The 27621-nt window shown below is 46.2% G+C and overlaps 2 long non-coding RNA genes across 2 annotated transcripts; one reads left to right on the forward strand and one right to left on the reverse strand.

Annotated features, from left to right (window-relative positions):
• Positions 1 to 4294: 4294 nt before the first annotated feature.
• LOC116636479 lies at positions 4295 to 25177 on the forward strand. The gene is made up of 3 exons (XR_004300340.1): positions 4295 to 4308; positions 8901 to 8908; positions 24612 to 25177. It is a non-coding gene; the product is annotated as an uncharacterized LOC116636479 (long non-coding RNA).
• LOC116636480 lies at positions 17014 to 26392 on the reverse strand. The gene is made up of 3 exons (XR_004300341.1): positions 26263 to 26392; positions 22544 to 22739; positions 17014 to 17534 (listed from the first exon to the last, which is right to left on the reverse strand). It is a non-coding gene; the product is annotated as an uncharacterized LOC116636480 (long non-coding RNA).
• Positions 26393 to 27621: the final 1229 nt, after the last annotated feature.

Genomic DNA, 27621 nt, shown 5'->3' on the forward strand with positions numbered 1-27621 from the left:
ATGACACGGGGATGGGATCTGAAGTCTTCTCACAGTCCTAGCAGTGAAGGGCTCTAGGAGAATAAGACTGCATCCCTGCCCCTGGCACCCCTACTCCATCCGCCTAAGCCCCCACAGGGGACTGCAGGGGTGTTGGGTGTCAGGTGGCAGTTATCTGCTGGAGCTTTCCTGAGGGGCAGAGGCTATGTTGACCTGATCACTAGTTCCTGCCCACCTGGGCGGCCCCCTCCATCTGGTAAAGAGGATTGAGGAGAACTGGAGACACTTCAGTTTCCTGCCTTTCTGGCTCTCCTCCCCTTTGGCTGCGGGCTGATCGGTGTCCCTGGAGGCTCTTTGACCTGCGGGCCTTGCGCAGAGCTCAGCTTGGGTTGCATTGGGATCAAGCCCCCAGCCAGGTCCCAGAGAGGAGTCTCGAGGCTAGGACCGAGCTATCTCCGGATGTCCAGGAGCTTTGCCAGGTAATCATTGCAGGTAATGGCAAAGGCTCTGAACAAAGTGTCCAAACTGGTTTAGCTCCCTTTTGGTATTTCTCTTATTTTGTGGATTTATTTCATTCACCTGCTAAGGACCTGCCCTGCCTTAATCTCTATTCCCTGAGGAATGAAAGACCAGATACAGCTTTTTGTTTGTTTTAAGGGCTGTACTCCTCTCTGTTGGTTTGGGCTCTGCTGGTCTTTCTCCAGGACCCCCAGCCTCCAGCCCCAGGGGGGGCAGACTGGGGCTCTAGGGATGCTTGGATCAAAGTCCAAAGTACATTCAGTGTTCGTTCTAAATCTAGGGTTCCAGCAATATTATTTAGCACCCACTGGCATTCGACCAACAGAAGACATAAGAAAAGAATTGCCCTTCAGTTCTTAATCAAACAACATCGATCAAGCAATTACTGTATAGAAGGTGCCAGGCAAGAAGCATTCTTGTTTCCTGTCCTGAAGGACAGGTAAGACATACATATAGGATGTGAAGTTCAGGATCAGTAAGAGAAGCATAGCAGTGCAGAACAAGGATGCAGCGCTGGACTCATCGCCAAATGAAGGACACAGGAAGTTTTCATATGGAAGTGTTGCATGGAGTAGCTAATGTAGCAAGACTTACTCCTAACCAAAGATACCAGCAAAAGACATAAAAGACATTGCCAACATGAATGGCACTCTGAAGAATCAGGTCAGGAGTTCAGAGGAGAGACTTGGCTAGAATTGTTGGGGATGGGTTTTGGAAGACGTGTGTGTGGTGGGCATATGCTGGGCTTTGAGTTTCTCCCTTATTTTGGAGACTACCCTGATCTCTTTCTGGGACGAACCCCTCTCCACTTCATCAATCCAAGAACTGTCAGTTGGGTTACAGGTGGGAGCGTCACACTTCTCCCTCTGTCACCCAACCATAACATTGGTCCAGGGATGGCCCTGTGACCCAAAGACAGCCAAGGAACACATGGAACATCTGCTGGGGCTGTTAGGAGAGAGGAACGTTCTCTTTCTCACTGAGCTTGAACCTGGAGTTCACTTGGCAATGCAAATGTCTTGCCATCAGAAGTTTGAGTCTGATAACCAAACCAACATAGAGGACGCGAGACTGAGAGATGACATCAGGTGCTAGTGACTTCTTGCAAGACCCTGAATCAAGCCATACCTGAAGACAGACCTCCCCCTGGACTTTTCAGCTGTATGATCAATATATCTCCTGTCTTCTTATATGCACTTGGGTTGGTTTTCTTGAAACAGAAAGCATTTTTTTACAGTGTGGGCATTGAACTGGAGTTGGGTGGATGGAGGTGAAGAGGGCTATCCCAGTAGATGGTGCCATAGCACCTAGGGTGTGTGGATGAGGGTAAGGGCTTGCTGTCCATGGAGCTCTGTGGAAACTGACCGAGAGAGAGAGAGAGAGAGAGAGAGAGAGAGGGTCTTGGTGGACCATGTGCAAAATACCCTGCAAGAGAACCTGTGTTTCCATGCTTCTGGCTGCATTTACCTCTTCAGACAAATCCAGTGGGACTGCTGGGGAGTGGCGTGTAACTGAAGGACAAAGGCAGAGAGAGAAGGAGCTCTAAAAATAATGGAAATAACAACAAACGTTTACTGAACATTTACTATGTGCTAGGCACTGTGCTAACCTGTTTTCTCACTTAACCCTTTCCCCAGCCATGAGGTCTTATTTTTTCTCCATTTTACAGATGGGGAAATTGAGGCACAAAGAATTTGCCAAAGTGACCCAGTTAATAAGGGTCAGAGGTGGAATTTTAACCTGAAAGCTCAAGGAGACTAGATCCTGCATTCTCGACCTGGCCTCTTCTGCGTGTGGCCTCTTCTGCCTGATGTGGCCTCTGCCTTGGGGAAGGAAAAGAGGCAGCTGTTGCTGAAAAGGGCCACAGGAGAGCACAGGACTCAAGTTGTTTTTCCCGGAGCTGGCCCCGATTTGATGATCTGTTCCTTATTGCTCCGCTTTTGTTTTTTTTTTTTTTTTTTTGCTTTTTGTTTTTTGTTTTTTAAGTTTGCTGTTGGACAAATGCTGACACTCTGGCTCCCCTGCCCTCAATCAGCAACAGTCCTCGGGGCCAGCAGACGACTCCGGGCAACTGCTCCCGCTCAGGCCTGACACCCTCCTGGGCTGGCTGACGACACGCAGGGGGGAGCGAGGCCGTCTGGACAGGCCTCCCCTGGCCCCGGCTGGCTCCCCCCTCCTCCCTGTCTCTTTCCGGCTCTGTATCTCCTTCCCTTGGATTGCCTCAGGAGAAGGAAAGAAGAAATATTTTTTAAAAAGAAGTTGAATGAAACCAAACACTTGTATTTCCAACTATTGACATTGGATTTGTGCTTCTCCAGCCCAGCCATTTGGGACAAGTCTTTAACCGCCTCTCTTCGCCCGACGGTCTAATGCAAACAGACCATAAAAAAATAAACCTTCCCCCCAAATATTATCTTAGGCCTCATTTTATCATGCTTCCTTGAGCTGTCTCTGTAAAAGGGAAGAGAAAAGAATAGGGGTTTTAGTTTGTGCAGGGATAGAGAGGGCCCCGTCGCTGGTTCTCCCAATGCTGTCTGTCTACTTTCCAGAATGCATGCTGTCCATCTCATCTCCAGGCAGGCCTCGCTCAAGCCCTTCCCATTACTTAGCTGGTTTTCGTTCATTCACCTGTAAAATGGGCTACTAACACCTGTCTTCAAGGTTTCTCTAAGACAGAAGTGGCGACACAAGTATGTTTGAGACTCAGGAACCAGAGCGGGTATTCTGCAAGAGGGGGTGCTGGCCTCTGAGCTAGCCAGAGAGAAAATGCCCCCTACCCAAATGTAGTCTCATTCCGCTTAAAACAAACAAACAAACACAAGAAGCAAAAACACTCTTGCTGGCCCAAACAAACATAATCACAAACTGGGTTTGGGCTTAGGGCTCCCTGTTTTAAACCCCACAGGGATGGTGACCTAATATTTGAGACAGGTGGCTGAAGATCCAGATGCCTCTAAGATGGGTGATGCCCACAGTTTATCTTCTAAGGGGAGAGAAAATGAGAACCTGCCCTCCTTGAAGGTGGGTTCTGATGGGGTAGGTGATGGGGGGAAAAACTGAGGGATCACAGGGCCCGGGGTGAACTCTTAGTGGCTGAAGGCATAGTGAGAGAAGGGTGGGCTGATGAAGGCCATCTTTATGACCGTTTTGCCAATTTCAGACCTTAGCAACTTACCTGGATGTGCCAGAGTTTTGGGCATTGGGGGAAAATAAGGGATTTACCCAGATTTTCCTGTTTGAACTGCACCACAGGTAACCAGATCATAGAAGGAGGGAAGTTCTGAATTGGAATCTCACCAATTCTGAAACCCCAGATAAATATGGAACTGAGCAACAATGACTGTTTATAACACAAAAAATCATGTTGTAGATGATTATGTACCTTTTGGTGAACAAACACACCACTGCCCATGAAGTTGTCTTACCAAAATTAATCAAACCCACCCAAATTTGATCAACCTATAGATCCAACCAGAGATTTAGAGGAACCACAGAGTCAGGGGAACGAGGTGAGACAAGCGGTAAAACCCACACTGTGGGAAACTCGACAGATGACTCCCCTTTTTTTTACCTTCAAATTTTACTTTTTTTGGAAACTATACACATGTATTATTTTCTTTTTTTAAGATTTTTTATTTATTTATTTGGCAGAGAGAGACACAGCGAGAGAGGGAACACAAGCAGGGGGGAGTGGGAGAGGGAGAAGCAGGCTTCCCGCGGAGCAGGGAGCCCGATGCGGAGCTCGATCCCAGGACCCCGGGATCATGACCTGAGCCGAAGGCAGACGCTTAACGACTGAGCCACCCAGGCGTCCCTCACATATATTATTTTCATATTTAAAGACTGTAGTACTGAAGCAGAGACACAGAGATATTATGATAGGCATTTAGAAATTAAATATAACAATATCAACACAACACTGTGTAAAAACTCATAGGTACACTTGAAATAAGCCCGAGGTCTGGGCATTCATGGCCATCCAACTTCCCCCTGGAAGCCGGTGAACCTTTCTGGGAGGTTGTCCACGGGGTACATAATGGGATTGGTTTTCATTACAGGAGGTCCATTTAAAAGCTGCCAGTCACAATGCCTCACCAACTCTCCTGTAAATATTTCAAGAAGAATTTTTGCAAAGGCCTCCTCCAGATGGCACGAAGCTAAACCTGGATGCATCCACTGGGTGAGGCAGCAGAAATCAGCCGGGATGAAATCTCTCCGTGTTGGTGAAGATATCTACCACATCGTGAGTATCACAGCGACTGTAGACAGCAAATTCTGCAGCAAATAAATTCACAAGTGGAAAGGGGTGGATGGGGAATCTGAATATTCAGAGACTTAAAAATATTTGAAAAGTGAAACCAAACCTCAATGTTGAGGGATGCGTGAGGGGGTGATAATGCCACAAAGAGAGGAAGGAGGTCATCATAAAACAGGGCTGGACAGTAGTTGACAGAGGGCAGGGTGGGGTCTGTGGCGGATGGAGCACAGGCAGGAGCTTCTAACCGGGTTCTGTCCCTTGATTTGGGTAGAGGTTATAAGTATGTTCACCTTTTGATTCTTTATTAAACTATACACCTATTTTCTGTATTTGTGCTAATTGTTTTTTTAGCCATATATAGATGGTATGTTTGTTTTCACTACCTGCCCTGATTCTTTCTCTACCTCTGCATTTGGAGTCCTTCTGACAATTAGCTGCCAATTTCTGGGTTCTGAATTCTGCCCAGTTCCCTATCCACCTTTTCCTAGACTCTCTCCTAATTATATATCATATCAATCAGAACAGGCTGTTCTGTTGCAGAAACAAACCTTGAGATCTCTATAGCTTAAAACAAAGGTTTGCTTATTGCTTATGCTACATGTCTATGACATCTTAGCAGAGGCCTCTGCTCAGCTTAGTTGCTCAGGGACCCCGGCTAACAGAGTAGCGACCTTCTCAGATACTCTCAGAGGCTGCGTCAGTACTGACTGGCAAGTAAATGCTTTAGCATGGAAGTGATACATGTAACTTCTGCTCTCAGTTCATTGGCCAGAAGTAATCACATGCCACTATCCAACCACAAGGTGGGTGAAGTACAGTACCATCAATGTGCTCAGAAATATTTGGTAAACAACATTCATAAAACAGTCCCTGTGTTGCATGGTTCTGATACACGCAAGTTTCAATTACCATGATTTAATTAGATAATATCAACCCCCAACAAAGTGGTTCCAACTTCCGTTGCCATGGATTATGACTGTAGTTGTGTAAAGTACAAATTTCACTGCCTGCTTTTCAGACCACAGATTACGAACGGTGAAGTGACCCATCGCATCGCTCCTTTCGAAGTCCGTCTGTGACTGGTCACCATGCTCCTGGCAGTCAGTTCATACACAGGCAGCAAAGTGTGTGGTTGTGTTGCCTCCTTGCCTGCCCGTGATAAACCCACATGACATTTTACAAAAATGGAGAATCTCTAGAGGATTAGCTAACAAAAACAGAAGTACAGCAAAGAAACAAAAAGTGAAAACATGGCAGCGAAATTGGATGTGGATAGATTTGAAAATGGCAACAGCAAAGCAAAGATTGGAGGAGACATAGGGCTGTGAGAAGCTATGGTGCTAACCTTACTGGAAAAGTCCAATGAGTATAAAAAACCAGGTGAAGTCACTTCATTATCTTTCAATTTTAATTACAGTAGCAACATGAAGCCACTCATGGTTGAAATGGAATATTTTCTTCTACTTTCAGTTGAAGAGCATAATATTTCAAAATCCTAATTAGTCTGGCTAACATTCAGACCAGAGGATTGAAGTCAGTTGCCACAACAAGAAAGTCAATCACGAGAGAAGACTGAAGAAGAACCATTTACTGCCGAAAAGGCTGGTTTCATCATTTCAGATTTCAGTGTGAGTTGGTTGATGTTAAGCTACTTGCACACCCAGGAATTTGCACCCAGATCTGGAGAAAATGAAGATGTCCCAGAGGAAGTGATGTCAGCAAAAAACGCTTCACCTTAAAGAAATGCTCATAGATATTTCATGGCATTGCAATAGTGAAGGATAAACCATTGCAAGCTGATCCAAACCCCGTAAGAAGCATGACCACACACCAAGACATGGAAAAGGTGCCGGCTGCACATCACAAGTTAGGGGATGAGGGAAAGAAGGCAAGCGCTGTTCAAGCTACCTTTCTAAAAGAAACTTATAGAAAGAAAGAAAACATTTTAATCCTCAGTGTTTCTAATGTTTTAAATTACAGGATAACATGTAAATATTAATTTTGCTCATTTTTCATTTCCCAATGCATTTATAACCAGCAGTTAGAGAGTTTTTAATGTTTTGACAAAAAATATTTAAAGGTCACAGAACAATTGTTTGCCCATTGATTAACAAGGTGGCTTTGTAGGGTTGCAATGTACATGGTCATTTTTAGGATCTTGTGCTATCGTGTAAAGCAAACAAACCTGGTTTGTGCAGAGTTAGGGTACAATTCCTCCGCATCTGTTTGTGTCAACTCAATTACATGGAGTGTGAAGAAACTTCTGGAAAAGAACTTGAAACACTAGGATTAGCTAGGTTGAGGATTTCCTGTTATATTTTGGAGGTTGTTATTCAACTCCGACCTGAGGAGGGCCTTGAGAGCCTGTGTGTGATCCTGAGTGGGGAAGAGTTTGTGGACAATATGAGATGAACCACACCCATTTAGCTTCCATGCCATTCTGCTCTGGGGTTCAGCTAAAAAAAAATGTGTACTAGACAAAGGGAATGTGTTTCTTTACTCACTTCATGGGAGGACAGATGTATCAAGCTACAGCCAAAGGAGAGACTCAAACCCTGGTCAGGGATGAGGCCTCCTTGGGCCATCTGGGCCTTGTGACAATCGTGGAATGCTCAGAGGCTGTCTGAAGCCCAAAAGCAGCAGTTCCAGGGGGATCCACTGCTGCCAGGGAGAGGGGAGGGGGCTGTCAGTCCTGGGTGTGACCAGCAGCCTCAGAAGAGGGTTGAGAGCAGTTGCTGAGCAGTAGTTAGGTCTGCTGAGAGCCTGTGGGCTCCAGAGTCACTCAGATATTCTGAGGAGGAAGCAGGGGAGGATGAAGGAGGGGCTGAGGTTCCAAAGTTACACTTGAGAGGCGCTCCAAGCTAAGGGAATGAAGGCAATGTTAATATGACCTCATTTTTCCACACTGGCAGTGAGGCCGGGGACATGAGATTTGTTTACAGATGAGGTGACCATATAATTTATTGTTCCACTGGAAATATTTTTAAGGTCAAGGGGATTGCTATTAATAATTAAACCTTTGGGGTGCCTGGGTGGCTCAGATGGTTAAGCGTCTGCCTTCAGCTCAGGGCATGATCTCCAGGTCCTGGGATCGAGCCCCACATCGGGCTCCCAGCTCAGCGGAGAGTCTTGCTTCTCCCTCTCCCTCTGCCTCTCCCCCTGCTCGTGCTCTCTCTCTCTGTATCTCTCTGTCTCAAATGAATAAATTTTTAAAAACCTATAAAAAATAATTAAACCTTTTACTAATGAAAGGCACAAATAGGTTGTCCCAGACAAACCGCACCCTACTCTCACATTTTAGTTACAAGTGGAAACCAGGTAAATTGTAAGTCAGAGGTCATATCAAAATTCATGAAAAGAAATGAATGTGCCCTCAGGCGTTGCAGGCTGGGCTCCCTGGAAGCGTTCTCGGAGGTGGAGATTAGCGTGCAGGACGCTTATTAGGGAGTGCTCTCGGGACCCACACCTGTGGAAGTGGAAAGGAAGGAGAAAAGCAGGCTCGGGCAGAGAGAAAACGTAGACTGCAAAGCAGTCTCATTAAGGGAGCTCCAGGGATGACCTTCAAAGTTATTGGAAATTGGGGCGAGGGGTGTGGGCCTCCTTTCTGCACAGCGACGGGTCATTGCACGTGGCTGTCCCCGAGGCCCTTCTCCAGCTCAGGGCTGATTTCTGGGCAGGGCCTCTGGCTGGCAGCACTCCCAGTGGTCCTACAGAGGGGTGCGGGTAGCACAGCTCAGCATCTGCCCCCCTAAAGAAGAGGATGGTTTGAGTAAAACTATTATAAAGATATATGCTTCAAGCCGAATCATTAGTCAAGTCCTGCCAAGGTACTGTTGTACCTGCTTTGAAGGAGTTGAGGCTCAATCTAATCAGCATCCCAATTGCTTATCTGCAAACAGGATTCCCAAAGAGGGGAACTCATTCTCTCAAATTAATAAAATAGTGCCAATCTTCTTGGTACTGCTTAGAAAACTTTGTTTCCGAAGGTAAATTTCTACCCGACTGTGTGTGGTAACGTTGGTATGTGAGATCCTTACCTAGGGCTTACTAGGTTCCAGGCACAGTGTGATGGCGCTGTTGAAATATTAACCATTGATTCTTCTAACAAACCTGCAAAGTAGACACTACAGACAAGGGAACAGAGACCCCGAGGTTAGGTAATCAGATGCACGGGGCAGTGCCAGGATTGGACCCACATGTCTCCACAGGCTGGGCTCCGCTGGTTCTCGAAAACACGGTTTAATTTCATAGATACTAGATCACCGCAAAGAAGTTTAACAAGCATCTACCGAGCTCCTATTAGTTGGCAATGTCTAATCTTTGAAGGAAAAAAAAAATCTCTGCGGTGATGCAAAGAAGTAATAATAATCACACCACTATTAATATCTACCATGTGCTGGGCGCTGTGCTAACAGCTTTCATGCACCCACATCCTGTACCATGTAGGATACTTGGTGCCCGCCCATAAGAAGGTTCTGATGAACCAGGAAGCAGGACAGGAAATAGCTCCATAACCATATGGAAGACATGAATGACTCGGGGCCCCGGTGTGCAGGACAGGCTGTCACTGGGTGCAGTGGTCAGAGAGGGACAGGCTGGGTGCAAATCTAGGGGACTTAAACCCTAGAGAGTTGACAGGGTGCCCCCTCCAGGTAATTCAAAAAAATAATACCATAAACAACAAAATCAGAGTAAAGAAATGCGAGAAAGTTCCTATTTTTCCCATTGTGATGATTTCGGTACTTTTAAAAGAAACTTTCCCGTCAACTTCTTCCCAAACAATGCTTTCAGTTGCCCAGTGCTTTGCTGCTGCTAGATTTGGTGTGGTCTGCTGTTTGGGTGATCCAGTTCTAAAGAAAGAAGAGCTTTTGGGGGCCTGTCGAGCCAGCAAGCTTCATGGCTCTTGAAGGATGGATAGCAGTGGGGAAGGATGGGCCCGGAGGGAAGGGGAGTGAAGGCCTCCAGAGCACTGGCCTCGGGGGGCACAGGGTGGGTGCAGGGGAGTGGCTAGGTGGAGCAGATAGGCTGCGGCCAGGTACAACCTCGAACACCTAGTCAAGGGCTTTGTAATATAGCCCATACACAATGGGACTCATGGGAGGTTGATGCAATTGAGGTCTTGTCATTGTCTCTCCTCCCCTAAATCTGAATGCCTGGACAGCCAAGCTACTCAAAGCCCTCTTGAGCAGAAGCCCCAGGGGTGGGTGGCTGGGATCTCTGATCACCCTGAGGGGAGCTTGTCTATGCTGTGCCCTGACCCTCTGCGGTCGCTGTAAGCACCCAGGGCCTTCTTCATTGTGCAGCAGCCCTTCCAAAGGGATCTTACTGGCTCAAGATTCTGGGCAGCCGCCCGGAGCCGGGGGCCGACAGTAAGGGACTCTCGCCTCCCTCTGTCCCACTACCCAGTAGTTCTCCGCTTCTGCGAAGAGCAGCCCATCGGGTATACATGCTCTAGCCCTCTCGGTTTCATCTTTCCCTCCTTCTGCCAACTGTTAAAATCCTTGATTCTACAAACACATCACAAACAAATCCAATCTTGCAACTGCTCTGACCTGAAGCCTGCCTCGAGGCAGAAGAATGGCAAGAATGCGCTGGAAGCGGTGTTCCTGCGGAGTGTTTGAAGAAGAGGCCCAAGGCTCGGCTGTAGCATCAGATCGCGGAGGCAGACTCGGGTTTTTAAAGACCCGAGACAGCCATGCCATGTCACCAGCTCTGCTTGTCCCAGTAACAGTGGGATCCGAATCACGGTGGGAGAGGAGGTCCCTCACGCTTTTCCAGTCCGCTGAGTCGCTTCAGCTGCTGTCGTTAGGTGGCTGCCTGATGAAGAATTTCCAGATTATTGCCGGTAGCTTCCTTTCTCTGAATTAAAATTCAAACATTGTTTTTCCACCTTCATTTCATGCATTCAGGTCAAAGCCTCTGGCTCTTCTCTGTGGTCGAGTGAAATATCCCAGCCTGGCTGAATTCAGGATGGAAATGTTTGTGGAACTTTTGGCAGGGGTGCTGGTAAGAGGAGCATGCTGCCAGAGAGGCTCTGAACACGCGGATCTGGATGCTGAGCACCTGCAGGCGTGGTTCTGTGTGCATCTGCATCTGTCCAGCCTGCGAGCTTTCCTCCCTGGCCTTGGCTTCTGCTCCCTGGATTCACATTCTGTTCCTGTCCCTCTAGCCCATGCAGCCTTCTGCAAGCACTGCCAAGGCCACTGTGACTGGTCCTTCCCCACCCCGCAGTCAGATCGGGGACACCATGACCCAGAATTCAGCTGCCACATGCTTTTAGTACTTAGCCAGGAGCCTTCTTTCTTTAAGAGGATGGGAAGCCTACTGAAGGCAGAGACTGTGTTCTCTCAGCACTGGGTTGAGTATAAAGTACAGGTGGAATGAAATTTAGTTGCACCAATTAGAAAATGGATCGGCCAGGACCTTTTCCGAGAATGCCTATTTATTATAAATAAAAAGGCAGGAAACTTATATTAACTGGATTCTTCTCAGAGAGAGAGAGAGTGAAGGGCAAGCTGTACATACTTTGATCTGTCTCATGGGAAGGAGGAGAGTGGGCTGGGAGAGACACTCAGGGGCACTCAATATATAGTTGCTACTTTTTTTCTAAAGGGTTTGCAGGTTTGAACCAGAGCTAAACTCATCAGGAGGACAGATGTTGCTTCTCCCCCTTCACTAGGCAAAGCTGACATGACCTCTAAATATATATGCCCAAATGTGTTTGAAGGGCACCATACTACGAGCCTGCCCTGGCTCTCCCTCTGGCCTGATAGCTATACTATGAACACAGTATATTCTCAATCTATCTTTTTTTTAAATAAATGAATACACAAAGAGGCTTGCAATGAGCGAGTCAAGATTTTCTTCTCAGGGAGAAAATGATCTTAAGGCATTGCTCATGTTGAACGCTCCTGGTTGAAACGGAAGAGAGAAACTGCTTCTGGAGTTCACGTTCTTTGGCCTTGCAGGTCACGGGGGTCCATGGACAGCATCAGTATCACTTGGAAGTTTATTAGTAATGCAGAATCTTGGGGCGCCTGGGTGGCTCAGTCAGTTAAGCATCTGACTTTGGCTCAGGTCATGATCCCGGGGTCCTGAGATTGAGCCCTGACCCGGGCTCCCTGTTCAGCAGGGAGTCTGCTTCTCCCTCTGCCTCTGCCTCTCCCCTCCACTCATCCATGCTCTCTCTCATAAATAAATAAAACCTTAAAAAGAAAAGAAAAGAAAAGAAATGCAGAATCTTGGCCTCCACCCCAGATCTACTGAATTCAAGTCTGAATTGTAAAGAGATTTATATGTGCTATTCTAGGGAACACAGAGAAAATCATTTAATGGTTTAAGTCGGGACTTTGGAACTACAAATAAATCTCTAATGTGAAAATGGCATCTACAAACTGTATCTCAAGCAATGAGCGTTTGTTGAAATCTGCTGTGTGCCTCGTCCTGAGTTAGGCCCCGCAGGAAAGAAAAGAGGCAGGGGCAGATCCATCAAGTAAGGGCTCACACTGTGGGATTTCAACCCCAAACCCTGCCGACCACTCCCTATACAAGCCTCCAAGAGGTGGACTCAGGCCTAGCCAAATTCTCTACAGCACAGCTCCTGGGGTCACACCAGTCACGTGGATGGCCCTTATTTTCAGCAATAACAAGTCATTAAGATCGAGCTAGCAAATCATCAGGGAAGACAGCCTGGTTCTAACCTCCGTCATAACATTTTTCTTTTGCGATGAAGCATTGCCGGGTTTGTTGAAAGCTCATTCAGTCTTGCTGAAGCTTAAGCACTCAGGCTTCCCCAAGGTCCAGGGTGGGGGATTGGGAGGTTGTAGGGTGCTGTCCTGGTCTATTAGCCCAGAGGCACAGCTGTACTGTTGAAGTCTATGCTCCCTGCATCGTGTCTCGTGGAGTTGTTTTAGAATCCTGTGCATAAAAATGTGGATTCTGGAGTCAGATTGCCATGAGTTCATTTCCAGGCTCTCCCATTTGCTAGCGGTGTGACCTGGTGCAAGCTTCAATTTTCTAGCCATTAATAAAGTGATACTTTATTTCCTGCTTAATTTGGATGAAATCCAACAATTTATCCTTTTTTTTTTTTTTTTTTTTTGCTTTTAGGAATTGTGTTTTTTATGTTATATCTAAGAAATCTTTGCCAAGGGCATAAAAATGTTCTCCTGTGTTTCCTTCTAGCTGTTGTATAATCTAAGGTTCTAAGGTTTTATATTTAGGTCTACGATCCACTTTTAGTTTTGAACATGCTACAAAGTATGGAGACTAAAGAAAGGTTCTTTCTTTTTTTCTATTTTCCTTTTCTTGCTTTCTCTTCCTTCCTCCCTTTCTTTTCTTTTTGACATATGGATATGTAATTGTTCCAGTACCATTTATTGAAAAGACTATCCTTTCTCCTTTGAATTGCCCTTGCACTTTTGTGAGAAATCACCAACAATGTATCTGGCTCTGTTGTGTTGTATTGATTTATAGGTCTGTCCTTTGGCCAACATTACACTCTTGATTTCAGTAGCTTTATGGCAAGCCTCGAAACCAGACAGTAAAAGACGACCAACGTTGTTCTTCATAAACATTATCTTGGCAATCTAGGTCAGTTCTATTTCCATATAAATTTTATAATTGGTTCATTAATTGCTACCAAAAAAAAAAAGCCTGTGGGAATTTTTTAAAAAGATTTTATTTGTTTATTTGACACAGAGAGAGAGAGAGAGCACAAACAGGGGGAGCAGCAGAGGGAGAGGGAGAAGCAGACTCCCCGCTGAGCAGGGACCCAATGTGGGACTCTATCCCAGGACCCTGGGATCCCATGACCTGAGCTTCGCGAAGGCAGACGCTTAACCGACTGAGCCACCCAGGTGTCCCAAGCCTGCTGGAATTTTGCATAGAGTCTAAAATTTGAGGAGCACTGACATCTTTACAACATAGATTCTTCTAATCTATAAACACAGTATATTTTTCCATGTATTTATGTCTTTCATTTCTCTCAGCAATATTTTACAGTTTCAAGTATATAGGTCTTGCACATTTTTCATTAAATTTATTCTTAAGTATGTTTTGTCACTCTTGTAAATGGACTTTTTAAAATTTCCTTTTCTAATTGTTGCTGAAAGTCTGTAAAAATAAAATTAATTTTTGTATATTAACTTTGCAACATGTGACCTTGCTAAACTCATTTATTGGTTCCAATAATGGTTTTATAGATTCTTAAGAGCTTTCTACATAAGAAATCACGTCATCTGCAAATAGAGGCAGTTTTAATCCTGTTGAACTTTAAAAAATCTTTATTTCCACTTCAGTGGCTAGGACTGTCTGTTCAGTGTTGAGTAGAAGTGATGAAAGTGGACATCATTGCCTTGTTCGCAAACTTACTGGGAAAGTGTTCAATATTTCATTATTAAGAATACCTTTTTGGGGTGCCTGAGTGGCTCAGTGGGTTAAGCCTCCAACTCTTGATTTCGGCTCAGGTCATGATCTCAGGGTCGTGGGATCGAGCCCCACATTGGACTCTGTACCCCGTGTGGAGTCTGCTTGTCCCTCTCCCTCTGCTCTGGCTCTCTCTCTCAAATAAATAAATAAAATCTTAAGAAAAAAAAGAATACTTTTTTTTTATCAGATTGAGGATGTTCCTTTCTATTCCTAGATTGCAGAGAGTTTTTATCATAAAGGTATGTTGAATTTTGTCAGCTCCTTTCTCTGCATCTGTCGAATGATTGCATGGTTTTTCTCCTCAATTCTTTTAACTTGGTGCGTTACATGATTGATTTTTTTTTTACTATCAAATGAACCTTGCATTCCTAGATAAACCCTTGTTACTCATGAGGTATTATTCTTTTTTATATGTTGTTGGGTTTAATCTGCTTATAGTTTGTTGAGAATTTTTACATCTAAGTTCATGAGGGATGCTGGCCTCTTTTTCATATGTGTCTGTCAGGTTTTGGTATTAGCGTTTACTGGTACCATAAAGCAAGTTGGGAAGTATATCCCATCCTCCTCTATTGTTTGAAAGAGTTTGTGTAAGTTTGGTGTTATTTCTTCTCTGAATGGTTGATGGAATTTACCAGTGTAATTACCTGTGTCTAAAATACAGGTTTTCTGTCTCATCTCTTGTAAATATTCGTGATTTATATTTTTAAAGATTTTTTTCATTTCATCTATTAGTAGAAATTATTGGTATAAAGTTTTTCACAACATTCTCATATTCTCTTTTTATTATTTTAATGTCTGTAAGATATGTGGTGATAATCTCTCTTCATTCCTGATATTGGCAATTGGTGTTTTCTGTTTTTTCTTCAGCAGTCTAACAAAGTTTATCATTTTTTTTGTTGTTCTTCACAAAGAAACATCTTCGGAGTTTGTTAATTTTCTTTATTGCTTGCCTGTTTCTTATTATATTCATTTCTACTCTCATATTTATTATATTACTTGTTCTACTTTGGTTTACTTCGGGTTCGAGGTAGAATCTTAAGTCACTGATTTTAGACCTTTCTTCTTTTCTAATATAAGCATTTAAAGCCATAAAATTCCCGCTAAGCCCTGCTTTAGCCACAGCCCACCAATTCTGTTGTATTTTCATGATCATTAAGTTTTACATATTTTCTAGTTTCTCTATGATTTTTCTTTCACTCATGAGTTGTTTAGAAGTATGGGTTTAATTTAATATTGGGGTTTTCTTAGGCATCTTATTTTTATTGATTTCTAATTTAATGTAATTATGCTGTGATTCAAGGACACATGCTACTATAATTTCAATACTTTTTATTTTATTAGGACTTGTTTTATAGCCCAGCTATGGTCTCTCTTTGTGAATGTGTACAGTTGAAAAGTTGTTGGGTATAGTGTTGTGTAAATAGGCTAAGGGGTTGGTAAAGTTGTTTAGAGCCTCTGTGACTTTACTGAATTTTTTGTCCGGTGGTTCTATCAGTTGCAGGGATGGTGTTAAAATACTCCCACTATAAATGTGAATTTTTCTATTTCTTTTTTTAATCTGTCAATTTTTGCTTCGTGTATCTTGAGGCTCTATTCTTAGTCATGTACACATTAATAATCATTATGTCTTCATTATTAATTGGTCCATTACATTATACTTAAAGTTTATCTCTTTTTAAAAAATTATTGACTTTTTAGAGTCCACATGTAAGCGATACCACACAGTATTTGTCTTCCTCTGTCTGGCTTATTTCACTTAGCATGATGCCCTCCAGATTGATCCATGTTGTAGCAAATGGCAGAATTTCCTTCCTTTTTATTACAGAATAATATCCCATTGTCTGTCTATGCCACATTTTCTTTATTAATTTATCTATTAAAGGACATGTAGGTTGTTTCCATATCTTGGCTATTGTGAATAGTGTTGCAATGAACATGGGTGTAAAAGTTCATCTCTTCTAGTCAACATATAGTTGGGTCTTGCTTTTTCAAAAGAGCTATTCTGGTAAACTCTGCCTTTTGAATGGAGTATTTAGTTCATTAACACTTAATGTGATTATTGATATGATTGTATCTAGGTCTACCACTTTATTATTTCTTTTCTGTTGTCCACTCCACTCTATTCTTAATTCTTCTGTTTCCCTGCCTTCTGCTGGATTGTTCAAATATATTTTCAAATTTTGTTTTAACTTAGTTAGCAGATTTTTGGCTATATCATTTGGTATTATTTCTTTGATGGTTGATCTAGGGATTACAAAAAAAAAAAATCCTTAGATTTTTACAGTATACTTAGAATTAATACTGAATGTCTTTACATAAAATGGAAAAACCTTGAAACGGTGTAAGTCCATTTGCCACTCAAACCACTGCTACCAACATTAAATCCATAGCCATTTGAAGCACTCTTCCCTTGTATGCAATGTGTCATTTTTCTTTGCATGCTTGCAAGATTTCCACTTTATTTTTTGTTGGCAGCAGTTTAATTATGATATGCCTAGAAGCGATTTTATTCATAATTATTCTGTTTGGAATTCCCTATGCTTTGGATATTTTGACAAATTTGGGGATTTTTTAGCCAGTATTTTCTCAAATATATTTTCTGCTCCATTGTCTCTCCCCTCTCCTTCTGAGACTCCCATTAACTTCATATTAAGCCTTTGGATATTGTCCTACATGTCCCTAAATCTTGTTCAGTTTTTTAAATCTTTTTTCTTTTTTTTGTCTTCAGATTGGTATTTACACTTTTTAAATATTGGGTTTTAAAGTACAACAGAAAGCTCAGGTTTTAAAGTACAACAGAAGTCCACAGTACTAAGATTTATTAATATTGAGTATGTAATACCATGATTTCATATACAATGAAGTTCAAAACCTGTCCTCGGTGTTGACAGCTCTCTCTAGAAAATGGAGATTTTGTGATAAGTTCATAACTTGAGTAGTAGCTAGGGATCTGGTTAGGAGATAGACACCAAGCAGAGAGTTTACAGCACAGCGCTCTGCGTGCTAAAATCCAGCTGTGAACGAAGTGCCGTGGGAGCTCGGAGGTACAGATCTCTGCCACAACCCCAGGGCGTCAGTAAAGGCCTTCAGAGGATGGGCACTTCATCAGGCATTTTAGTTAGCAGGAACAGTCAGGCTTTGTCAGAACTAGAAGAACATCCTAGGCGGAAGGGTTCTGAAAAAGTGCTGCCACCGTTTGGGAGGACGGGGAAGGAGGAAATTGAGTGTCGTGTCTCCAGGGAGGGGCAGGAGAGTAGTCTGCGTTGGGCTCTTTGAAAATCAAGCTGAGGAGCAGCTTGATGCATCACGTGAAGGTACTGGTGGGAAAGGGTGAGCCTCCTCCTTTATCCTAGGAAGACAAAAGCAAGCTCTCTGTCCTCAGACTGGTTGAGAAGCCAAATAAATCTCCATTATGCAAAAGAAGAGGAAGAATACCCATGGCCGTCATTCTGCTCCAGCCTCCATTTTCTCTCACTAGCCTGGGGTGCCCTCCCAACAAATCTCCCCATTTTTCCATTTGCTCACTTCCACCCCATTTTCCACACTTGCAGCCAATCACCTTTTAAAAACACAAATGAGAATAGGTTAATCCAGTGCTTAAAGACACTCACTGGCTTCCACCGCACTATAAATGCTGGGTCCACACCACTTCCCATGGCCTCATGCCCAGCCTCCCTACCTTCATGTATCACATTTGGTCGCAATGGCCTTCTGGCCGGTCCTGCTCAGGCCAAGCTCTTGTGGGCATCAGGGTTTGGGCTGCCTGTGTGGATTCAAGTCACTGTTGTCACTTTCCCCCCAGCTCCCCATGTGGCTGGCTCCTTCTTAGCCATTAGGTCCAGTGTGACTCTCAGCAACTCAGAAAGACCTTCCCTATGTCAAGTCCCTCCCCTATTAAAACCTGTCACGAGGCCCAATTTATTTCATCCAAAGCACAAAGAACCATTTGTAATCTTTTAACCTATTTGTTCACCTGATTAATATCTACCTCCCCCACTGGGATATAGACACAACGGCAAGGATCTTGGCCTTCTTGTTGCTCATTAAATCCCCAGCACCTAGTAGAGTGCCCAGCATGTAGTAGATACTCAAAAAATATGTGTGGATAAATAGCTATAACTGAATGTTAAAGGTCATGTTATCAACTCTGTATCACAGAGTGAGGATGAGTGGAGGGTGAAGGATCAGAAGAGGAGCGAGAAAACCCTATCTAAAGGGGGCAGCCCCGGTTGTCACTAGCCACCTGAAAGGAGGGCCCCAGGTGATCTTGCTGTGGGTTCTGCAGCTCCTTGGGGAGAAGGAGTAGCTTTGCCTATGAAAATGATGCTTTGGGTAAGGTGTGGAGCTCTCTTGTCCTCTGGGCACACTCTGGGAGGCACACTTCAGGGCTGGGACTTCCACACTCTGCGGAGGGCTTACTGCGGATGCAAGCTCATTGCGTGTCCCCCAGTTCATGCTTCTAAGCCACAGGATGACTTTGAAGAGCTTGCTTGTTCCATCTGCTTCTCCAACCCAACTCCTTGGAGAGGAAACCTATTCTGTCCCCTAGAGGTTGACGTCTTATTCCAGAAGATGGCAAGAATAAGAAAATTATTGGATATTCCATTAAGTTGCTTTATTTTAAAAACCACTGTGGTTTCTAAACCTAGGATACATTTTGGAAACCCTCCTGCCTGAAACCCAGGCCGAGAAGCATCACGTACTTAGAAAATGCACACCTAAGCGTTGGAAGCCGGCGGGAGCACCTTTATCCATCCCAAGCACTGGACAGGGAGAGACATAGCAGAAGGACGTGATGTTGCCGTGTGCTTTTATTGAGTGAGATGCAATGTTCAGAAAGTCTGTAACACACACCCCGAGTGGAATTTCTTTCAGTTAACAGTGCCATTAGCCAGTCTGGAACCCTCCTCCCACCATCCCCCGTGTCCCCTTGTTCTTTCTTGTATACAGTCATGGAATGAGAGTCACCTTCTTGACCCCCTCAGAGAATGTCTGTAGTCTTTTGCTATTTTCTCTGTTGGGTGCACTTGTGATAACAGAATGGAGGCCCACTCTACTCTGAGGCTTCCTTGGCTTACAGGGCTCAGTGTAGATACCAGTTCTCTTAGAATATTAAAGTAGGATACAAACACCAACACCACCCCCCCACCTCCAACATCCTCATCCTGTTTCCTTCTGCCCCCCATCCTCCTCCCCAAACAACTAATTATCTAAACTCTATAGGAAAGGGTTTGGTGCCTAGAGTGGTGAGTTTCTCTGTTTCTGAATGTGTCTTTCCTGCCTCAGGCTCCCTGGGTCTTCGGCACAGAGGACACGTGTCAAGAACAGAGCTGAGCATCTGGGTCAGAGGTAGAGGTGCTCCTCTGGGCCAGAGAGAGGGTACAATTCCCAAACCACCAGGACAGCATGGCTGCTCAGGCTCCCCTCCTGGCAGGTCTCAGAGCCGCTGGACAACAATGTGCGTGCCCCTTCCCCCACAGAGCATCGGCCGAGGTCCGTCCAGAGACAACAGAAGTCTGGAGGCCTTTGTGAAACAGGCCAGGACATCCTCCTTCGGTCTCACGCAGGCAAAATCATCACCGTGACAACATCACAGGACTCTGCTACTGTGCATAAGCTTCGTTACGAGAGCTAAAATGGAGTTTTCAGCAGAACAACCCCCCTCCGAGCCTATCTGCCTTCTGCTCCCCACTTCCAACCAGACAAGTATGCCTCCCTGAAATTTTAGAGGTTCGTATTCTTGCTGGGGAAATTTAAAAAAAAGAAAACAAAAGAAAAGAAAGATCTTTCCTTTCCAGATTCCTCCTCTGTGCGGACTACATGAGGAGAAGTCTGTAAGAAATTGTGGGTTGATAGCTCAGACAGGGGAAAAAAAACACTTTAAATTGACAAATCAGTCCAAACCACTAAGGTTATAACTCTTTCTTTTCCCTCTCCAGCAGAATAGTAAAACAGACTTGTTATTGGCAGCTCTGTAGTGCTACGGAGAGGCCGAATCCAGCATGACATGACATCAGCCCACCGCTTGACCCAAATCTACGACTTCACCAGAGAGGCTTTCGCTGCCTGCTCTCCAACGTGCGGAAGATGCACACGGGGGACGGAGGAAGGAGGCATGAATAAGACACAGACCGGAGCCTTTTCGATGTGTTTAGCACATTTCTGTGACTTCCTTTAATACCACAGACCTTGGTTCTCCCACCATGAGGCGAACAAAAGACAAGCCTGAGATAGGGGGGTGGGGGGAGAGGAAGGTGGGGAGCCGGAGACCCATTCAGTAAAAAGTTGGGCTCGCCTACCTAACGTTTTTAATTGAAACACTGAAAAGAGGAGGCAAAATGGAAAGAGAAGAAGGAACACCACAGCCGGGTAACTGCAGATATAAAAAGTCCCTTCATTAAATCCGTTGTTTTTTAATTCATAATTGAACTTAAATAAAGAGCGACCTATAGGCAGCTGTTTCTAATATCGAGTCCCCACTGCACATGAAAGACGCATTATTCCTGCGGCAGCCTCCCTACCCTTGGGTGTTATCAGCTGAACATGTTTTGAACCTACCTAATGCATTTGAGGTAGCTTGGGTTTATTTTTCTTTCAATAAAATAAATGGTTTTGTAATTAAATTTCTGCACTGCCTGTGCTTAATGGTTACATTGACAAGTGCTAATGTATGGCAAGAGAATGAGTTTGAAATGAAACATGCTGTTTTTGAATCTGCAAGCAATTTTGCAGCGGGGCCATCAGACCCCTCATGCCAGTGAAACATTTTCATTAATCTGCTCACTGCACCCCTTGCCCACTCGGCCAGCCGAGAGAGGACACTTTTCCGCTCCCCCTTCACCCCCACCCACCCTTGCCTTTTTCTCAAACACACACACACACACACGCGCGCGCGCGCACACACACACGCGCGCACACACAAATATCATGAAGCGAGCCGTTGTTTGAAAACCATTTTGTGGTCTCTGGCAGGCAAGCCAGTGGAAATTCGCTGACTTTACACCATGAAATGTTGCAGCTGTCCCCTCCGAAGGGACTGGCTGCCTCAACATTTCAATCCCTGGCAGCCAGTCAACAAGAAAATCTGTCCCTCTGTTTTCCTATTTTTTTGGGTTTAACTTTTCCCCCTTAGCTAAATTTATTTTTGAATAAATCTTCTCATAGAGAATAGAGAACGGCTATCGCATGTCTGGCCTCGGTCTGCACGAACCACTTCCAGCCATGGCAAAGGCGGCGCTTGGAAGAAGGTTCCTGAATGCAAACCTGGATGGTGGGCTGTGGTCTCTGCTGGCTCCCCTTCTGCCTGCTGTCCCCTGCCCAGGGAGGAAGCCTGCAGCTGGTGCTCCGGCCCACACAGGTACAGGCCTTGGGCCCTGTCCCTTCCCGGGAAGGCCATCTGACCACTAGCAGGATGGCTTTCCAAGGTGTGGCTGCTCTGGAGCCTGCTGGGCCCCCTCATCAGAGGCCAAGAAGGGTGGACAGAGCCCACAAGCCGTCTGGGTTACGGGGCGATAGAGAGCAATGGGGTCTCGGCTCAGTGGCTCCCCATGAGCTGTGCGACTCAGCATTTTCCCTCCAGGCTGGGGAGAGGAGCCAGGGGCTGCCCGCATGCATGCTGACTCACCGCGGTCAGGGCAGGCCAGAATTACAAGCTGTCCTGGCCCAGCCTGGCCCTCTCTTGCTGTGTGCTAGGACAGGGTTTGGGGGAAGGGCTTCTGTGTGGTCCGGCCTCCCTGAATTTACTGCAGTGGAAGATGGAGGAGGCAGCTGCTTGTGGGCTCGTCAGGAGCAGGAGGAAAGATCTCAGCTTCTCAGAGCTCCCCCATCCCTTTATAGGTCTAATTGCCTGTGGTAGGGAGGGACAAACCTTTCATTTCGTCAAAGGCTTGACTGCAGGAATCCTTGGCAAGGAGCTGTAGAGACTTAGCTCTCCACCATGGTGTGAATGATGGGCAGAGCAAAGCCCCTCCTGGGGGGGCGTGGGGCGAAGAAGAAGCCTTAGAGTTAACTGGTATCTGGCTGGCAGGAGGGCAACTCTTGGAAGGAGGAGAGAGCAAAGATGTAGGGGGACTATTGTCATAGCCAGATGACACCTTCACAGTGGCCTTATGATGAGGTAAAAAGTTCTGGTAGACTTATGGAAGAGGCAGAGACTTAATCTTATCCAGGGTAAAGGGGTGGAGGAGAGGCCCATGTCCCAGAAGGAAGAATGGAAGGACGGTGAGGGAGTGAAGCTGGAGGGCTACTCACGGGAGCTTCAGCTGAGTCTGAGCTGGGACCCTGACGAAGCTAAGATATAAATATTGTGAGAGCCCTGTCATCTACCACTCAGCCTACCCCCAAAGTGCTTATACATACGTCCCCTGGACGGCAGTGGTGGTATTCACGTGTGCACTCGGCAAGTTAGAAGTTCTCACTGGGTACGAGGCAGGTCGCTGCGTCTTTCAGGGTACAGGCATAAAGACGACACAGTCCGCCCTCTCAGGGATGAAGTAAGTCCTCCAGTGGAGACACAAACAAAGTGCTACGTGACTTCAGAGGTGGAAGCAGTGAGCTGTGCGAGGAGGAATAAAAGAAAGCTTCACAGAAGAGACAAGTCTTAAAAGATGAGTAGGATTTCAAGAGGGGAGGATGATGCTCCAAGGGAAGGAACCAGCATGAGTGTGACAGGAACCACAGATGGGAATGACGAGTGGTCCCAAATGGAAGGTGGGTACCATGAGGGCGTGTGTGCACAGGCGTGCGTGTGTGTGTGTGTGCACACGGGTGTGCATGCGTTGGTGGGGCTGGGAAATAGAACTGAAATTAAGACGGGCCATCCTGAGAGCCATGATCAGGAGGCTACAGAAACCATGCTGCCTTTTGCAAACCACAGCCATCCCTTAAAGGAGTTGGAGCCTTGAGGATGGGGGGAAGGAAGGGAGAGGTGATGTGACCCCATCTCTGTATTTGTAATAGACCCTGTGAGCCATAAAGAGCCATCAAGGAGCGGCCTGAGGAGGGACGACAGGTAGGCAGACCAAAGGCGATTTCAATAACCCAGGTCCGAGAGGAAGAGGGCTGGCAAGCACAGGCAGTGTTCCCCGAGAGAGGGGATGGATGTTGGGGACCCTGCAGAGGTCAGGGGCAACCAATCACATGTGTGTGTAGAAGGGAGGCACCAGCCAGGCGTTTGCTACCTTCAGGATGCCTGGGAAGATGCTCATGGCTACGAGAGAGACAGGGAACCCTGAGGGAGAAGTGTTCTGGGGGGAGGGGGAGAGGAGACCCCAGTTCCGACTGGATATGTGGAATTGGAGTGTCTGGTGGTGACTTTTCATGAGACAACATCCAAGGGCCAGTAGAGGGAGAAATGGACCAAAACAGGAGAAAGGCAGAACTCAGAGGACCCGTCACACAGAGAGGTGCCAATGACACCAATGTGAGGGAACAGCAGGGGAAGCAGGAGATGAGGCGAAAAGAAAAGGGAGGACAGTTTTGAAAGCAGAAGCTGAAACACATTTCTGATGCTTCAAGGAGGCCCCAGAGGGGGGAGGTGGTGGGGTGGTTGGGTTTGCAATAAATAGACAGTGGTTGTCTTGCGGGGGAAGAGTCCAAGTCCAGTGAGGCTGAGTGGGCAGTGAGAAGCAGAGGCGGCAAGAGCGGGTTTAAAGCAGCGTCACCATGATGTGTGAGAAGTTCCCTTGGGTGATGGACCGCTGGACGATGTTCAGTGGGGAATCCGTAGGGGGGCAGGGATGGGACCTGGGAGGGAACTCAGGGGCAGCACGATCATGGGGGAGGCGGAAAAGGGTGGAGGAATTGACCCTGGGAAGCAGCAACAAGAAAGGGTGATGGGCCTGAGAATGTTGGGGTAAGGGCGAGGCGGGTGACAGCTCTGGCAGCCTCTTGGGGAGGGAACCCATGGGAGCCTGTGCTGACTGCAGGGGGTGGGGTGGAGGGCATGGTGAGCGTGGTGTGGCTAGGAAAGGCGAGGCAGGCAGGAAACGGGAGAGCAAGTCAAGCGGGAATGAATAATAGGGCATTGAGCAGCCCCGAGAAGCGAGCTGAAGATGGAAAGCTGGCTGGGCCCGGCCCGGTCTGCACAGCCGCGGCGCGCTCCAGCCCTTCTTGACAGGCTGGAAGCAGGAGCAGAAGTGGAGACGGCGGCGGGCCATCTCGGGCTCCCCATGGCGTCACAGCAGCAGCGGGAGGCCAGGGCGGGGAGAACTAGACAGCAGGAAGCCCCGGAGCTGACGTGCATGAGCTTGACCTCCAAAGTCGGTACAGCCTTGTCTTGGGCTGAAATTCGGAGACTCAATTTGGAAAAGCGCCAAATAAAAAAATACACACTCGTGCCCGAGAGAATACATCCTAGAGGTTAGAAAACTAACTCCCATGGAGGCTTCTCCTTCTGCACTCGGCCTTCTTGCGCTACGTGATCCAGGCCCATGGCTTTTTACATCGTTCCTCTGCTGTGCCTACCGCTGGGACACATTCTACTGATTTACTAGTTTCCTGGGAAAAAAAGGTGCTATTTACATGAAGGTAACCTCGCTTCAAAAGAGCTTTGAGTCTACAAAATTCTGTAGTTCTTGCCCTCTTGCTGCCGTGGTAAAACAAAACAAAAACAAACAAGCAAAATCAGTTTCATGGAAACCTCATTGGTCTTTTGACTTGTTCTTGACATTCAGTGGGCTTGTCAAAGCTAAATAGATAACTGAACAAATTCTACCCGGTTCAGTTTGGGAAGGTAAACCTCGTCAGAGCTGTGGTCAGGCCTTCACCCTCCGCAGGATCCTGGCGTTGGTTACAGTCACCTTAAGTACTACTGACTCTGTGAGAGGCGGCTTCCCAGTCTTGACCAGAGTGGGGAAAGGACCCCACGCAGGGTCAGAAAGCCGCAAGCTGGGGACAAGCCCAGAGGAAGGGGTGGAATATCCTTTGGATACTGTCCACCAGGACCCTCCTTCCTGACAAGGGGAAGTGATTCTGTGGGGTCTGTTCTTCCTGCATCCTCTTTAAACATTTCCAAGTCCCTCCCCAAAGGCCTAAGGAGACCTCTAAAGCCACTCTCTCTCCTTTTAACTGTAAACTGCTGTTAGTTTAGTTTAGTTAGTTAGCAGAGTGGTATAAAGAAAGTCAGAGCCCCAGAAAGTGTCAGTACCCCGGGTTCTGTCCAGCCTAGAATCTGACAGCAACGACCCCCAGGCAGAGTTTGGGATGGGGGGGGGCCTCCTCCACAGCCTCCAAAGGCAGAGTGTGGACTGAGCATTCAGGGAACAGCTTTTATGACACATCCCAATTCTCCTGTGAGCTCTCTGTATTTCCCACCACGGCCACATCTAGGAAGAGTGAAGTTCATAAGCTGACTCCCCACTCCCCAAAAGGTACACATCTTTCTCTCCCAAAGGAGCCACTTTACCACCTTCAATTTGATGACCCACCAAAGAGAAGAAGTAAATGCTTATGATTGGGACCCATGCCGTACTTAAACCCTTTGCCAAGTGTTCGCTTTTGCCAAACTGTTTCACAGCATACCTATTATTTGAGAAGCGTTATCCCCATTTTACTGGTGAGGATCTGGCTTTGCATCATATCTGGATTAAAGCCTTAGCCTGTTCTCCATATTCATCTCACTGCCAAGTCTGTCACACCCATATATGCTGCCTTATAGCAACCTCTGTCAAATTAAAAAGTTCTCTTATTTTGATGCCCCATGTCAGTTTCCATGTGGAAGACTGCTCGGATTTGAAACCTGTTGTCTGGAAGCCAATAACTCTTTCATCAAGTGTTCATGGAGATAAGCCGAGAGAGATCCCATCTGCAAGGACACAGCTACCTGCTTCGGAATACGGGAAAACAAGCAGAAAAACATGTCCACTTGCCATGCCTTCCTTGTAGCCAGGCCCCAGAGTTCTGGGCTGTCATTTCAAGATGCAGAACCAACATCACAAAATAAGGACCTGGTGATCTTCCAGGGGCCCCTATCGCAGCACCATCCCACACCAGTGAGTCCCAAAGCAGCCTTCTTCAGTGATGGCAAATGCATCAGTGGGAGGCAGGCACTGTTAGACCCCACCCCCGACCAACTGTACCTTGCTTTGCTTCTTGATGTCTCCACTTGAACCCAGAGGAAGATGGCCAACCTTGGAAGAAAAACATGGGAGTGTTCCAGCAATAAGCTAGTTCGCTCAGCATGCTGAGGCAGCCCACACTTTATGTAGCAGAACCGATTGAATATGATTCATCCTCCCCTTGGCTTTTGGCCCTCATCGACACTTCCAGGAAGGAAGTTACACTGACAAAGGAAGGGAAGAGGGAGGGAAGCAAGAACAATCCCCACCGTGAGAAGCTCCCTGACCTGGGGGGGAGGGGAGGGCCTGAAGGCTGGCTGCAGAGAGGGGCAAGGAAAGCTGGGTGCTTTGGAGCCAGAGTGCTCATTATGAGAAATTTCTTAATGACCGTTAAGTCCTAAGGGAGGCATGTGAGCAATGCCTGGTGCCAAACATGCTTGCCCGGGGCCTCCTGTCCAGATGGAAAATGTGTAGAGAGTTAGAGAGGAGAGTAGAAGAAATGGCGTGGTTGCTGAAGATGACTGATGGCCTTGGGACGGCAAATCTTGCCCCTGTGGGATCAGGATTTCCTGGAATGAGACACAAAGATTAGTGACTTTCAGGTGAGAAAGAAACTCAGTTCCTGGGTTTTGGAACAAAATGTCTTTGTGGTTCCTTGAGGGTTTCATTTGTGTTCACCCACAGACCTCTGCTCATGACCTTTCTTCTTTCCACATGTCTGCATCCTAGTGGGCCAGAGCTCAGGGCTTCATGCAGGCCCCTTCATGAGATCGTCCCTGATGGTCTAATCTGGGCTCTCCCTCCCCTGACCTGCTGACCTGCTGTAGGCAGAAATGATGTTGGTTTGAGATTTTCCAACAGGGATATGTTTTGGGGATGAATGTTTGTCTTCGTGGAACCTCAATTTACTCAAAGATTCTGAGGGAATAACTTAATAAGATGTAATCTATTAAAACATGTTATGGAGTAAGATATAAAATTGGCAAGAATGTGTAAATGAAAGCTGAGACCTAGGGAAAATTTCATGAAGGTGGAGGATCACTCTGGGCCACACCCAACCGGATACCTGCTTGCTCTCCTCTCCACTGGGGGACTTGGGTAAAAGAGCTGGAGAAATAGGCAGTAAGATGTGAGGGGACATTGGAGGGTTCCCTTTTCTTCATAGAGGCCAGAAAAATGGGAGGGGAAACTTTGCTGATTTCAAGTAAATGGCCATGGTTTCACCGATCTGCAATTAAAAAAAACCACACACAATAGCAAGCTAGAATTAAAAAGACAAGAAATAACAAATGTTGGCAAGGATGTGAAGAAAAAGGAACCCTTGTGCACTCTTGGTGGGAATACAAACTGGTGCAGCCACTGTGGAAAACAGTATGGAGG

This window comes from Phoca vitulina, unplaced genomic scaffold, assembly GCF_004348235.1.
Source record: "Phoca vitulina isolate PV1807 unplaced genomic scaffold, GSC_HSeal_1.0 scaffold12, whole genome shotgun sequence".
NCBI classification, from domain to species: domain Eukaryota; kingdom Metazoa; phylum Chordata; class Mammalia; order Carnivora; family Phocidae; genus Phoca; species Phoca vitulina.